Genomic DNA, 14071 nt, shown 5'->3' on the forward strand with positions numbered 1-14071 from the left:
TATACAAATCTCATCTACCCCCATTAGATTCGCAAGCTTCTATGCATTTGTGGATCAGCTACTCGCTCAAATGCTTCAGAACATGTTCACCATCTCCTCAGGAAGAATATTTCAAATTCTAAGTGGGTGGGAAAAAAATTCTCCCTCAAATCCTCTCTAAACCTCCCACCCATCACCTGGAACACATGGCTTCTTGTCTTGGACACCCACCTTGTGTATTTTTAAAATTATTACCACTATCAATCCCCCTCATACTTTTATATACCTCTATCAGGTCACCCTTCAACCTCATTCACTTCATGGGAAAAATAACCTATTCAGTCCTCCCTTGAAACCAAAATGTTCCGATCCAGGCAACATCACCACCCTCTCCAACACCATCATATCCTTGGGAAGGTGCTTTGACCAGAACAACAAGTGATACTCCAATAAGGTTGTAATTGGACATCCCAGCTCTTCTGTGCCAAACTTGGAGTATTGTGTGTAGTTCTATGCAGCTGATAACTTCTCTCCAACATATTAAAGTGACATACTTCCTTTAACATGTACAGGGTGCTATAAAACAAGTGCTGGAAATGCTCAACAGGTTAGGCAGTATCTGAAGGGAGGAAAAGAGAATTGTAATTTCAGGTTAATGAATCTCTCTCCTTTTTCTCTCATTTTCTCTTCTCTTCTAATCTCTTCTCTCCCTCTCTCAAATATGCTGTCTGACCTGCTATTTCTAGCATTGTCTGTGCTGTAGTGTTTTGTATCTCACAGGTATCACGTCTCTCTCTCTCTCTCTCTCCATTTTATTCACCTCCTTCCAGCTCTCCATCTCACCCATATATCAGTTGATTCACAAATCTTCACCATTCTCTCTGTCTCTCTCAGCCTACACATGTATCATTCAGCCTCTTATAACCTTATAACCATTTACAGTGTGGAAACAGGCCATGTCAGCCCTTCAACTCCGCACTGGTTCACTTGAACACTGCACAAGCTCAACCTTCCCACTCTCTGCCCATAACCCTCACCTCCATGTAGACATCCAACCTTCTCTTAAATGACAGAAATGACCCTGCCGCAACTATCTCATTTGGAAGATCATTCCATTCTGCCTACTTTTATCCTTATCACATGCATCAGCTCTGTTCCCTGTTCTCCTCCCTCTTTGCAACGTGTTTGAATTCTATTTTTCTCATCCCTGATGTAAGATCCTTGACAGCTTCTCTCCCAACAGATGCTACCTGACCTTGTTGTAGTTTACAAAATTATGTGGTGGATAGATAGTCAGAATCTTTTCCCCAGTGCATGGGGGTCTTGAGGGCACAGGTTAAAGGTGAAAAGTGATCTGAGGGGCAGGACTTTCTGCACAGGGGGTGGTGAATATCTATAATGAGCTGCCAAAGAAGGTGGTGGAAACAGATACAATATTATTTAAAAAGTACTTGGACTGTTACCTGGATAGAAAATGCATAAAGGGATACATGCCTAACACAGGCAAATGGGATTATTGTCAACATGCAACATGGTCAGCATAGACAAGATGGGATGAATGAGACCATTACAATGCTAAATATTTCTATGATTCTGAGTGAAACACGATAGACTACAGACTGCGATTGTAAACACACTGAAATGCTGGAGGAACCCACTGGTCTTTTCAGCATCTACAGGAGACAAAGATATATTGCCAATGTTTCAGGTCTGAGCCCTTCTTCTTCGAGGAAAAAAATCAGAAAAGGCAGGAGCAGAATATATCAGAAAGTCTCAGAATTCAAACAATGGGGGAGGAACCAAGACCAACAAAAGGTGATAATTGGATGTTATAAGGGACTAGGTAGAATTTATCATGTCTGTGCAAAAGGAGACAGGGAATGGAGAGCCAATAGGAAAACAAGGTGGGGGGTGTGCTTAATGAGAGCCAGAGAAGTCTATATTAATGCCATCCGATTGGAGGATGGCAGAATTGAAATGGGTGGCCACTGGGAGATTCACACTATTGCAGCAGACCGAGCTGAGGAGTTCAACAAAGCAATCTCCTAATCTGCGTCCAGTCTCTCCGATGTGGAGGAGACCACAGTGGGAGCAACGGATGCAGTAGATGACCCCTGAAGATGCACAAGTGAAATGTTGCTTCACTTGGAAGGTCTGTTTGGGACCCTGAATGGTGCTGAGGGAGGAGGCGTAGGAGCAAATGAAGCATCTCCTGTGGTCACAGGCATAGGTCCCAAGGGGACGATTGTTGGGGAGGGAGGAGTGGACGAAGGAATCACAGAGGAAGTTGTCCCTGTGGAAGATGGAGAGGGAGGGAGGGGAATATGTGTCTTGTGGGGGGATCACATAGTAGGTGGTGGAAATGGCAATGAGGATGTGTTGGATGCAGAGGCTGGTAGAATTTCAAATTGTCCAGATAACAAAGCACACAAAAGTTTATAATAAAAGGGGATTGGAATGGACAGAAGATTATGAGGATGCAGATTAATATATATCAACATCTTAGTATCAAAAATGATAAAAAACATGTGATGCAGTTGTCAGTAAGACAGAAACAATATGTACATGGGAAGAAAAGAAGGTATTTAAGGATCAATAACATAATTGGCAGTATATAGACCACCCATAATCTAAAATAATAATCAGAGGATTTTGACTACAATTAAACTAAATCAAAGATGAAGCAGATAAAGGAGAAAAAAGATAGAGATTCTACAGGGTGTGGAATAATTTCTTCTTTTCTAGGGTGTGGATTCTTCTAATTCTCCACAAGATACATAGGTGTGTAATTCTCCATTACAAATACTGTGCAATATATACATGGGGAACATTATCCCAATGGTACATACAGGGTAGATTCACCCTTCCTCATTACAGAAGATAGCACAGGAAGACCCTTTGGCCCATGATATCTGCACCCATTGTTCTTTTTCATGGGTGATATGATAAGCATGTAATATATTTAAGAAAGTGTTCTTTTTTCACAAATACTCTACACTTCCTTAATATCTAAAGAGCAATCTTTTCACGTACATGATCTGATGTTATTTAATTCATATTCAAGGGGGGCACTGCTTCCCTGTTATATACAGTGGGTGGTTGCTTTGTTTCATAACATCTTATAAACAAAATCTTTCTTTTCCTTTGATCTGAATGACCTGAATAGTTAATTCCTGTACTGCTCATAGGATGAAATTATTCCTTGAGAGGATGAAAATGTTATTTCATGCTCTCAAACTCACCTCAAAAATCAGAGCCCTATTCATGAAATTTGAGTGCAGTTCTGAAGGCATATTACAATGGTGAGAGAGCTTTTGTTTTGAGATCTTATCTCTTTGTTAGGATGATGTAGTAAAAAAGGGGTAATTTTGTTCCTCAACCAACATCAAGAAGAATGTATGATCTAGAAATTTAACTCATTGTTATCTGTGGGGGCATTTTTCTGGACATTGGCTGCTTAAGTTCGGAATGTAATGTCTTGGCTGTGAGTTTCCTGCACAAGTTATTAAAAATGACCTTTTCATTCCTCTGTATTATGAACGGGGCAGTGTTATTCTTCTCTCGAATGACCCATGCATTTTGATTTTGTGGTTTTTTTTTTGTAAGGACCTGTACTCATTGAAATTTGCTTCTTTCTACCAAAGATAGTGGGTCTCTACAAATGGTCAGTTTGCTTTGTGTGGAAAAGGAACCAAATTGGGTACAAATACAGTGTTTCTCTTTACCCTTTATACTGTTTGTTTTAGTCCTTGTGATATGTATAGGATTTTCTGTTTTCTTGTAACATTCCATCCATTAGCACTTCAGCTAAGGTCAAATAATTCAGTAGCAGGCAGGACCCTGCCAATCATTGCTATCCCCAGTGACAACCCCAGTGTAATAATTATTTGTCTTATTGGTAACAGTAGATTGTTGTTGGCAAATTCCAGCCTGTTTAATGTTACGCTCAATATTTGCAAGTCAGTTTATTTTGAGATCTAAAACCTTTGATTATATTGCAGTATTGTACCCACAAGCTACTCCTTATTCTTGGAAGATAGTGTTAAATTAATCTAGCAGTTCACTTTTGAAATCCTGATATCCAATAGATTATTTGCATCTGAAATGGAAAGGTTGGAATTTTTTTTTTTTAAAAACGCTGCCTCTTAATTCTTATTGCCTCCAATGGTATTTTGCTCTCTTATTTCATGTTAATTATTCTGCTGGACAATGCCAAAGTGAAATGAATGCAGATAGACTGCTTTAACCCATTACATTATTACTGGAACGATCCATTGAGAATTCACGATCATCTTCAAGAGACATTTAATTATACAACATTTTTGGCAACCTTTTTTTCAATCAGGAAGAGATAAATAACTTTTTTTAACAATCACATCAGTGGACATGATATTTGCTAAGAGACAAGTTTAGGAGAAGTGCATCGAGCAGAACAAGCCTCTTTACACTGTCTTCATTGACCTGAAAAAAGCATTCAATGCTGTAAACAGGCAGGCCAAGACATTATGGATTCCCAAGGAAGTTTGTAAAAATGATTCAGCTGTTCCATGACGGAATGATAGGTCAGGTCCTCTGCAGTGGTGATACGTCAGCTGCATTTCCCATTTCTAATGGGGTGCAGCAGGGTTGTGCAGAAGCCCCAATCTGTTCTTCACTTGCATGTGGTCACTGTGGTTTTATGCTATTACACCACTAGGTCATCAGAGGCCACCACTTGACGACCTTGTATATAAAGCCGGCCGGAGCTGGGCTCCTCCATTCTGACCTAGGATTGCACAGAGGCAAGACCTAGCTGTATATATTAGTCTATTAAAACTAGCGTTTAACTTGCACTCTGTCTCGTGTGGTAGATGTTAGTCACAGTCACGTGTTGTCTAAGGTCTTGAGGAGAGAGTGCACATCAGGTACCGACTGGATGGCTCTGTCTTTGACCTTTGCTGCTTGAACACACAGACGAAGTGCTCTACAGAGTCATTCAAGAAACATTTTCTGCTGCTGACTGTGCACTCTTGCCACACAAAGATAGCAATCTACAGTTAATGCTGAACAAATTCTCAGATGCTGCTACATTGGCCTGAACAAGACTGAAGTACTCCAACAGTCAGTACCAAACACAAACAACATAGAACTAAAAATGACTGTTGACAACAGCCAACTGACAAATGTAAATAGCTTCAAATACTTGAGGAGCATCCTCTTGAGTGATGGGTCTTTGGACAAAGAAATTGACTCCAGGATCAGCAAGGCCAGCCAGGCTCTGGGGAGGCTGCGTACCAGAGTGCTCAATCAACACAACACCCACACCTCCACAAAGCTGAAAGTCTACAGAGCTGTTGTCATCCCTTCTCTCCTATATGGATGTGAGTTCTGGACTCTGTACTGATATCACATTAAACAACTGGAGCAATTCCACATACCTGTCATCTGTTCCATCCATGGCATCCATTAGCAAGACTGTGTCTCCAACCTGGAGATCTTGGGTCCTGTGAAGTCCACCAGTATTGAGACCCTGGTCATCAGACCCCAGATGCAGTGGGTAGGACACATCATCAGAATGGATGATCACCATATGCCTCACCAGCTGCTCTGTAGTGAATTGAAGACTGGAAGGGGACCTCAAGGTTGTCCATGCAAGTGCTATAAAGACGCTGTGAAGGAAACCCGATGCTACTGTAGGCATCCAGCCAAAAGAACTAGAAGCTGCGGCTGCTGACAGATCCTATTTGTGAGCCCTGTGTCAGTTACACCAGCTTTGAAGACCAGCACTGCCAAAAACCATGAACGGCAACACTAAGCAGCAGAAACAGTTATTACAAAAACAGACTTCTCCATTGCGCTAGACTTTGTGTTCCCAGACTTGGGACTGCAAAGTCATCTGTTCACAGATGAAATGCACAACAATGTCTTTTTCGAACCAAAGGACAACCAATAAAATACATCAGTCATCCACTGTCCCTGTAACTGCATTCCTCAATAGCCCAAACATCTCAGCCTTGAGTATTCTTAATGATACTGCATCTATAACTCTCTGGATAGAGAATTCTGAGGATTCACAACCCTCAAAGGGAAGAGATAATGCCTCTCTTCAGTCCAAAATGGTCAAATCATGAAACAATATGCCCCAATTATGGGGTGACCAGTAAACACCTTCATAGCATTTACTCTTCCAGCCTCCTCGGAATGATTGTTTCAATTAAATCATTTCTTATTTTTCCAAACTCCAGAGAGTTTGTCTCCACCATGCTCAATCTTTCCTCAAAGAACAACTATCTCGTTCTTTTTTTTTTAAAAAGTATTTTCATTTGGACAATTTTGTTTTCTATTTTTCTACCAACTTTTTCCTATTTCTTCCCTTTACCTTCTGAAAACGTCAACTCTGCTTTGTAAATCAGTTTGCTCTTGAAAGCTTTATTGAAATTATTTTTACAGTATGATAGCCAGTGTTACAGAACAAGGGGTTTGTTATTAAAATTTCAGCCTTTACAGCTGGGTCAAAAAAATTAAATTTCTACAAAATCACTAAAATATCAAGTAATTCCTTCAGAGGAACTTAACCTGGACTGGTCTACACGTGACTCCAGATTCATGGAATGTAGGCATAGGCCACTCATCCCTTAAGCCATTCAATATGATTATGGGGTGATCAGTCCCAGACCTCATCACTTCTCTGAATTAATTCCCCAATCTTACAGAAAGTTATTTACTTCCTCTTCAAGTACCCTGAATGATCTACTCACCACAAACCCTTAGACTGAAGAATTGCAGATGTCACCAGACTTTGTGAAAATGGGTCAAAGTCTGGTTGGATGATCAATTTTTACCTCGATGACATTGAAAAATACACATCCGAGGAGTCACGTGATGGAGTAGTGGCCGGACAGTGAACTCCAGCCCTCTCCAGAAAAGTCGGGAAAAACAAAGGAAAACACAAAGGCACAGAAATAAAAGTTAAAGAAAAGTGAGTATAAAGGTGGAAAGAAAATGGCGACAAAAAAAGAAAAATCGAAAGCAACGGTAAGAAGAGAGGAAGAGAAGACAACGGAGGAAGAAGGTGAAGGCCTTACCTGTCCGAAGAGGCCCGCTGTGGAGAGAGAAACCCGCTCCCTCAGGTCGCTAGATAATGGACTACAAAAATGGCTCGCTGAGCCGAGTAAAAGTGCGCAACCGCGCATGAAAAAAAACACACCGACGGGAGGGGGGACCAGCTGGGGAGTCGATCTCCACAGCCGGCAACGACAGCTGCAGAACACCTGCAGCAAGAAGAGACCACAGAAGACAATGGAAACAAGAAAGAAGAGAAGAAAAGGGCAACAAAGAAACAACAGATGGCCAACCCAGAGGAAGAAGAAGAGGAAGAGTACAGTGAAATAGAAGAAGAAAAGAAAGGCAAGATAAAGGAGGTACTTTCTCTTATTAAAGGATACATGGAGTCATTTAAAGAATGGCAAACACAGGAATTTAAGGATTTAAGAAAAAGAATAAACAACACAGAAGAGAAAATGAATAAAATAGATATGACCTTAACAGAAATGGGAAAGAAAATGGACAAGATGGAAGAGCGGGCAGTAGCAGCAGAAATGGAGGTAGAAGACTTAAAAAAGAAATTGGAGGAATCTAATAAAAAAGCGATAGAGACACAAGAACTGTTAGCTCAAAAAATAGATATAATGGAAAATTATAACAGAAGAAATAACATAAAGATAGTGGGCCTTAAGGAAGATGAAGAAGGCAAGAATATGAGGGAGTTTATAAAAGATTGGATCCCTAAGACCCTAGGATGTCCAGAACTACAGCAAGAAATGGAAATAGAAAGGGCACATAGAGCATTGGCCTCTAAACCACAACCACAACAAAAACCAAGATCTATTGTAGTAAAATTCCTAAGATATACTACAAGAGAAAAGGTACTGGAGAAGACAATGGAAAAATTAAGAGAGGGCAACAAACCACTGGAGTATAAAGGGCAAAAAATCTTCATTTATCCAGATATAAGTTTTGAACTCCTAAAGAAGAGAAAGGAGTTCAATACAGCAAAGGCGATTTTATGGAAGAAAGGGTATAAATTTATACTAAAGCATCCAGCGGTATTGAAAATATTTATTCCAGGACAACAAAACAGACTATTCTCGGACCCAGAAGAAGCACGAAAATTCGCAGAACAATTACAAAAATAGACTGAGGGATGAAGACGGGTAATGAGAGTAAAAATGATAACGATTGATATGTATGTGGGTAAAGAGGTATAAGAGTGAATAGATAAAATGTGCATACGTGAAGGTAGCTGTACTTAGAGGAAAATATAGATAGTATAGACAAGAATGAATAAGGGAAGGTAATGGAATAGAGAGAATAAGGAGGGAATTAAAAGAGTGACCTTTGTTACATATGAAAAGTGAAATCTTTTCTGGGGAGGGCTGGGTGGGGAGAAATAGCGGTCACTGCAAAATCAGTTGACGCTTGCGAGTGAATTTGCAAACCCAAATGGAGAGGGGAGATGTGGTTGTCCGACAAGGGATAAAGGACAACTCAGGAGGGGAAGGGGAGATTGGGGATAAAGAAGATATAAATAGGAGAATAAGGAAAATGTTGGATGTTGTAGGAATGTTGTCTTATAAAGAGTTGAAAATAAGAAAACAGAAATGGAAAAGGAGGAAAGGTAATGATGGAAAAACGGAAGGAGAAGATAAACAAAGTATAAAGTGGCTAAGCTGAACTATATGACTTTAAATATTAATGGAATACATAACCAAATTAAAAGGAAGAAACTACTAAATTTACTGAAAAAGAAAAAATTGATATAGCATTTGTCCAAGAAACACACTTAACTGAATTGGAGCACAAGAAATTAAAGAGAGATTGGGTAGGACATGTAACAGCAGCATCATATAATTCAAAAGCAAGAGGAGTGGCTATATTAATTAGTAAAAATGTGCCATTTAAAATAGAAGAGGAAATAATAGATCCAGCAGGGAGATATGTTATGATAAAATGTCAGATATATTCGGAGTTTTGGAATCTACTTAATGTATATTCACCTAACGAAGAAGATCAAAAGTTTATGCAAGATATCTTTTTGAAGGTAGCTAATAAGCAAGGGAACATACTAATAGGAGGGGATTTCAACCTGAATTTGGATCCAAATATGGATAAAACGGGGAAAAAAATTAACAGGAAGAACACAGTAACCAAATTTATAATTAAATCAATGCAAGAAATGAAACTTTTGGATATATGGAGGAAACAAAACCCAAAAGAAAAGGAATACTCATACTACTCGGCTAGACATAAAACATACTCAAGAATAGACCTATTTTTGTTATCAGCTAGTATGCAGGATAGAATAAGAAAAACAGAATATAAAGCGAGAATACTATCGGACCATTCACCCTTAATATTGACAGTAAAGCTAGAGGACATCCCTCCAAGAATGTATAGATGGAGATTAAACCCCATGCTACTGAAAAGACAGGATTTTAGAGAATTTATTGAAAAACAATTAAAAATGTATTTTGAAGTAAATATGGAATCAGTGGAAGATAAGTTTATACTATGGGACGCAATGAAAGCATTCATTAGAGGGCAAATAATAAGCTATGTAACCAAGATGAAGAAGGACTATAATCAGGAAACAGAGCAGTTGGAAAGGGAAATAGTAAACAGAAAAAAAATTAGCAATGAAGGAAGATACAACTAAAGAAGAGAATTGGCGGATAAAAAAATAAAATATGAAACATTACAAACATATAAGGTAGAGAAGAATATAATGAAGACAAAACAGAAATATTATGAACTAGGGGAAAAAACGCACAAAATCCTAGCATGGCAGCTTAAGACAGAACAAGCTAAGAAAATGGTATTGGCATCAAGGAAAAAAGACAAACAAATTACATATAATCCAAAAGAAATTAAGGAAAACTTTAGAGAATTCTATGAACAATTATACCGAACTGAAAACGAAGGGAAAGAAGGGAAAATAGAGGAATTTTTGACTAAAATTGAACTACCAAAACTACAAATAGAGGAACAAAATAAATTAACAGAACCATTTGGAATAGTAGAAATACAAGAGATAATAAAAAAATTACCAAATAATAAGACATCAGGAGAGGATGGATTTCCAATAGAATTCTACAAAACATTTAAAGACTTATTAATACCGCCCCTCCTGGATGTAATCAACCAGATTGATGAAACACAAAGCTTACCAGATTCATGTAAAACAGCAATAATTACAGTAATACTAAAACAAGGGAAAGATCCACTCTTACCAGCATCATATAGACCAATATCTTTGCTAAACACAGACTATAAGATAATAGCTAAACTATTAGCAAACAGATTAGCAGAACAGGTACCGAAAATGGTAAATTTAGACCAAACTGGATTTATCAAAAAAAGACGCACAACAGACAATATTTGTAAATTTATTAACTTAATTCATGCAGTAGAAGGAAATAAAGCACCTGCAGTAGCAGTTGCTTTAGACGCAGAGAAGGCCTTCGACAGAGTAGAATGGAATTATTTGTTCAAAGTATTACAAAAATTCAGTTTACCGGAGAAGTATATTAATTGGATTAAAGCATTATATAAGGGACCGTTAGCGAAAGTGACAGTAAATGGACATGTATCAAAGCAATTTAACTTAAGCAGGTCAACGCGGCAGGGATGCCCACTATCACCTTTATTGTTTGCGCTAGCTATAGAACCACTAGCAGAATTGATAAGAATAGATAATAATATAAAAGGAATAAAAATAAAAGACAGGGAATATAAAATCAGTCTATTTGCGGATGATGTTATAGTGTACTTAACAGAACCAGAACTATCAATAAAAGAATTATATAAGAAATTGAAGGAATATGGAGAAGTGTCGGGTTACAAGATAAACGTATATAAAAGTGAAGCAATGCCTATGAATAATGCAGATTTCTCAAAATTTAAGAAGGAATCTCCATTCAGATGGCAAATGCAGGCAATAAGATACCTAGGTGTACAAATAAACAAAAATCTAGGCCAATTATATAAACTCAATTATAATCCACTAATGAAAAAATTACAGGACGATTTAGAGCATTGGAAAGATCTACCACTAACACTGAGAGGAAGGATAAACTGTATTAAAATGAACATTTTTCCAAGGATATTATACTTATTTCAGGCACTGCCAATACAACTGACAGAAAAATTCTTCAAAGAGTTAAAGAAAATAATAAGGAAATTTTTATGGAGAGGGGGGAAACCGAGGATAGCACTAGATAAATTGACCGAATGGTATAAACAAGGAGGCTTACAATTGCCAAACTTTAAAAATTATTATAGAGCCGCACAATTAAGATACCTATCAGATTTTTATCAAACAAGGGAAAAACCAGACTGGACGAGATTAGAATTAGATAAAATAGGGGAAAAGATACCTGAACACATATTATATAAATGGGACGAAAAATTGATACAACATAGAACTTCTCCAGTATTACATCATCTCCTCAATATTTGGAAGAAGATCCATGTAGAAAGAAATAAAACAAATTATCAATTACCAAAACTAATATTGATGCAAAATAAGCTACTCCCTTTTACAATAGACAACCTTTCCTTTAGAGAATGGGAAAAAAAAGGGATTAAAAGAATAGAAAATTGTTTTTCAGGAAGTAGATTCTTATCCTTTGAACAAATGAGAGATAAGTACAATATAACTGGAGATACAGCGCTGGCATATTACCAACTGAGATCCTACTTGAAGGATAAATTAGGAAGCAATCTGAGTTTACCAGAGGGAAGTAACCTTGAATATGTGATTACAGATACAATGTTAATCAAAAGATTTATAACAAATATGTATATTAAACTGAAAGAAAAGGAGAATGAGGAAACAAATGGTAAAACTAAACAAAAATGGGAACAAGATTTAAATATAAAGATAAAAAAGGAAACATGGGAGAAATTATGTTCTGGAACGATGAGAAATACAATAAATACGAGGCTACGTATGATACAATATAATTGGTTACACAGACTATACATTACACCGCAAAAGTTAAATAAATGGGACCCAACAGTATCTGATAGATGTTTTCGATGTAAAAAAAAAAGAAATGGGAACAACAATTCGTGCAATCTGGACATGTGAGAGAGTAGAAAAATTTTGGGATGATCTCAATCAGATATTAAATAAAATAACAGAAAACAATATACCAAAGAATCCAGAGATCTTTCTCCTAAGTAACATAAAAAACAAAGAATTTGGAATTGATTTGGAGGATGCACAAAAAAGATTTGTTAAGATAGCCGTAGCAAAAAAATGTATTATGTCAACCTGGAAATTGGAAGATAATTTGAAAATACAACAATGGTATATAGAAATGAATAAATGTATTCCATTAGAAAAAATAACATATAGTTTAAGAAATAATATTGAAATATTCGAACAAGTATGGGAGCCTTACATTAAATACAATAGCGAAAACCTACCGGGGACAAACATTACCTAAGTTGATGGAAGGAGAAGGAAAGAAAAGAATGGACTCTGTAGAATTTCTGGTGTATTTTTGTTGAATGACAACATTGTCTGACTGAATTAATGCAACCTAGATTGTATACCTAAAATGGATGAGAGGGGGGGGGGTGGGGGGGTGGCTTGGGAGGAGGGAGGGGGGGGAGAAAAAGTCACTGTAAATGTGTGAAAAAGAAAAAGTGTATATCATGGCTATTGTGATTTATGGTGTGAAAAATAAAAAAATTAAAAAAAAAGAAAAATACACAACCTACATCTTTGCTTTTTTTTCTTCTGCCATTCAATTGTGCCTTGAAAGGGGATCGTAAAATCAGATGAAATGTAAACCAAGAATGTGACCCAATCCCTGGACACTGGCCGGGCTGTAGTGTCCTTTTATCCAGCTCGCAAAACCCTTTGTAGTGTTTTTTTTATCCTTTTCAAATTACACCTTGAATTGATATGTTTCCTTCAATGCAAACTTCACTGAAATATTATTGTAGAACATTTGTCCTATAATTAAAAACCAGGAGAGCTGGATGTGGCATGAGCTATTGGCATGGAGATGCACAAACTCTCAAAGATCCTTTGTTCTGCCTCATTTTAGGGATGGGAATTCACCATTGTGAAGAAGGCTCACCAGCGGCTATTTTTCGTGAAAAGATTTGGTCTGTCTCCAAAGACTCTTGCAAATTTCTACAGGTGAACTGTGGAGAGAATTCTAACTGGTTGCATCACTGTCTGATATGGAGGTGCCAATGCACAGGGCAGGAAAAGGCTACAGAGAGTTATGAACTCAGCCAGCACTATCATGGGCATCAGTCTTCACTCCATGAAGGACATCTTTAAGGGATGGTGTCTCAAGAAAGCAATTTCTATCATAAAGGACCCTCATCACCCAGGCCATGGCCTTTTTTCACTGCTACCATTAGGAAGAAGGTAGAGAAGCCTGAAGACAAACACTCAATGATATAAAAAGAATTTCATCCCCTCAGCCATCAGATTTATGAATGGACAATGAACCAATAATGGTACCTCACTTAATTTTCTATTTTTGCACTAATTATTTTAAGTGTATTACTTAACTATAATTTATTGCAATTTTGCACCTGTAATGCATAATACTGCTGCCCCAAAATGACAAATTTTATGTCACATGTTCATGACAATAAACCAGATTCTGATCTCTTCAGTTTGAAACCTAAAAGCAAACAGCTAGGGTTACTTGTACGTCAGAATTAATTAAAAACAACAGACGTCATCCCCAAACAAATGGAAATCTACAATAAAAGGAAACAAACCGTTTAGCAGGTCTTGAGGTTTCTTTAGCTAGCTGCCAATGTTTTTTTATTGCCAGCCTTCTGGTTATCAAACACCAGGAGGAAAGTTTGGATTATTTTCTCCTTGTAAGTCACACTTTTTTTATTTGAGGATCAAGACTATTTTTGTCCAACCCCTTTCCTTTCTATATTGTACTTGTCACGGGAGAGGGAACTTGGCATTTCCATTTGCTCAATGCAAGAACTGCCAACTCCAATTGATCTGTAATGGCTTTTAACTGCCTGCAATATAGTAATGACTGACAAAAAAATCTTCAAA

At 37.6% G+C, this 14071-nt stretch overlaps 1 protein-coding gene across 7 annotated transcripts in view; it reads right to left on the bottom strand.

The window, feature by feature from the left end:
* LOC138736627 (SH2 domain-containing protein 3C-like) overlaps positions 1-14071 on the bottom strand; it is a 247523-nt gene that overhangs the window by 38120 nt on the left and 195332 nt on the right. The gene's annotated exons all lie outside the window — the stretch shown is intronic.

The sequence above is a fragment of the Narcine bancroftii genome, chromosome 1 (genome assembly GCF_036971445.1).
Source record: "Narcine bancroftii isolate sNarBan1 chromosome 1, sNarBan1.hap1, whole genome shotgun sequence".
NCBI lineage: Eukaryota > Metazoa > Chordata > Chondrichthyes > Torpediniformes > Narcinidae > Narcine > Narcine bancroftii.